Raw genomic sequence first — 2,976 nt, 5'->3', positions numbered from 1 at the left:
CCTCTTTCCCAAACAACATAACCCCTCTGCTGCTATGTGGAAGCCAACCAAGATCATGTGCAGGCAGTCCCTGATTATGTTTTTCCTGGCTGTGAACAGCCATTACATTTGTAGCACTACAGACATCTTTGCAGCACCACAAAAGTGGAGGGGATAGGCATGCATGAGCCCTACAGCACTACAAAAATGGCAGAAGTGCTACAAGAATTCATAGATTCATAGATTCATAGATGTTAGGGTCAGAAGGGACCTCAATAGATCATTGAGTCCGACCCCCTTCCAGACCTTGGCCACTCAAACTGTGAAGCAGTTCTTCCTAATGTCCAATCTAAATCTGCTCTCTGCTAGTTTGTGGCCATTATTTCTTGTAACCCCCGGGGGCGCCTTGGTGAATAAATACTCACCAGTTCCCTTCTGTGCCCCCGTGATGAACTTATAGGCAGCCACAAGGTCGCCTCTCAACCTTCTCTTGCGGAGGCTGAATAGATCCAGTTTCTCTAGTCTCTCCTCGTAAGGCTTGGTCTGTAGGCCCTTAACCATACGAGTGGCCCTTCTCTGGACCCTCTCCAGGTTACCCGCATCCTTCTTGAAGTGTGGTGCCCAGAATTGCACGCAGTACTCCAACTGCGGTCTGACCAGTGCCCGATAGAGGGGAAGTATCACCTCCTTGGACCTATTCGTCATGCATCTGCTGATGCACGATAAAGTGCCATTGGCTTTTCTGATGGCTTCGTCACACTGCCGACTCATGTTCATCTTGGAGTCCACTAGGACTCCCAGATCCCATTCCATTTCCGTGCCACCCAGCAGGTCATTTCCTAGGCTGTAGGTGTGCTGGACATTTTTCCTCCCTAGGTGCAGCACTGAATGGAAGAAGTGCTACAAGAATGAAAGAAGCGCAACAAAAATGTTCCTGTTTGAAAACGGAGCTTTCTCTGTGGTGCTGTGTTTTGTAGTGTTACATGCAATTTTGATACATTTACATGTAGTGCTGTTGAGGGTCCCTTGGATCCCATGGTCCTTTGCTCTCCACACCTTCCCCTCCAAGGGAGAGCACACTCTTCACAAGCATACCTTTTGGTAACATGGGGTGGGAAAGAGATTCGTGATTTCACATACATGAGCCTGCAGGTTATGTGTAAAGGAGTCCTTTGCGCTTTCCCTCAGGGCTTTGCAAATCCCACTGTTAAATGGTTTTAAGTTGGTTTACTCTTAACTAGTTTTGTCAGGTTGATTGCATGCAGCTTGCTGACCAGTCCATTCTCTTATTCCTGACATTACTTTGAATTATTTATTTTTTTTACATATATTTTTTGCATTCCAGATTCTGATTTGATTATAAAGTGGTGTGCATCTATCTGCAGGCACCAATGGTGCTTGAGCCTGGGCTGCTGTTGCACTCACAAGCATGACAATCTAGGCACAGTGCTGTAGTGCTCTCTGAGGGCTTCCCACAGCTTCCTGGGAGCAGGCATGTGCTTGCTCTATCTCCAGGGGCAGAGCTGGCCTCACTTATGTTGTGCAGAACACAGTGGCCAGCAATTCCTAAGAAAGGGAAGATGATGACTGGGTCTTCCATGCACTGTTCTCCTTTGGGACAGCCTCAGCATCTCATGATGCTTCCTCCCATGTCCCACAGTGCATTACACTGGAAGGCAGTCCAAGAGCCACTGGGATGTTTTTCCCACATATACTTTGCATACAGCACATACAGCTGTTGCTTTAAATTTTAACTTGAGTTGAGAGTGAGACTGATGACCAGTGAAACTATTTCAGTCACTATTTGAAGGCTTAATTAGTCTACACAACAGGAAAGACTTATTTGTAGTGGTGCTTAAAGAGGGTGCTTAGCCCTGGATTCAAGGGAAAAACAGGTCCACTGGCCAGGCTTCTCTGTTCCCTTGGGGACTCTCATTGATTTGGTTCCTCTTTTTCGTTGAGCATCAGGGACGTCTGAAGTCACATGGTTTAATCAACGATTGTATACTGCAGTTTTCCATATTAGATTATGCTTTGGTGCTATGCCAATCATTTTTCCTTACATTATATAAGTATAGCTTATCACTAGTGAGGGTGCATGCTCAACTCGAATCACTGCTACATAGGTCAAGCTCGGGTCATATCATGACACCGCACATGACACACGCTGCCCCCGTTGCACATGGCCTACGATGCACATATGGCCGACACAGCTGCTTGAAACACTACTGGCTGTCATGCATCAGTAGAAGTTGCTAGTCAAGATGAGGCCTGGAGATGATGGTCAAGGAAGGGTGAGCCAGATGTCTCATGGCCCTGATTTCTGCTTCGAATACATGCTCAGCACGAGAATGGGGTTGATGGGCAGAAGACAGACTTCCTGTGGATTCAGTTAGGTGGTTTCCCTGGCACTTAATGAAAGTTTAGAGATGACAATATTGTTGCATTCTGAGCAGGGATCTGGGGTCCTTTATACGGGATCTAAGCAGGCGGCAGTGGAGGGAACAGTCAGAAAGGTCCAGGATGTGTTGCTTATTGTCGATGATGAATACAGTCATGGTCAGTCACGCCGGCCCCATGTGTCCCTTAGTAGATTGTCCAAGTCTTGCAAGTCCACGCAATGGCCCCCGGGGCCCCCCCCGCCTCTCGTGCCGTGGCAAAGCGAGGCGGTGAGTGAACCGAGGGGCGCGGGGAGGCCTTTCAGGGGAGCTCGCTGCTCTGCTCCCGCGCCTTGTCCCGAGCTCGCCTCTTGTCCTCAGCGCCGGATGAGTCCCCGCCACCCGGCCTGCAGCGGGTGCAGTGATGTGTTGGCGGGGACGTGGGCGGCAAGGCTCCCCCCTCTCTTTCTGCACCCCCAACCCTTCCTTGCTGCCCCGCAGGGAGGCTCCTTCCCCCACCGCCCAGTGCCGCAGGGGCCCGCGGGGGGGTGGGCAGCGGCTGCCCCCCTCAGCCGGGCTCCCCGCCGGCTCCCGCGCGTGTCTCCGCCCGGGCAGCGGG

The sequence above is a fragment of the Alligator sinensis genome, unplaced genomic scaffold, assembly GCF_000455745.1.
Source record: "Alligator sinensis unplaced genomic scaffold, ASM45574v1 scaffold790_1, whole genome shotgun sequence".
NCBI lineage: Eukaryota > Metazoa > Chordata > Crocodylia > Alligatoridae > Alligator > Alligator sinensis.
Note: the sequence above shows the minus strand (reverse complement) of the source record.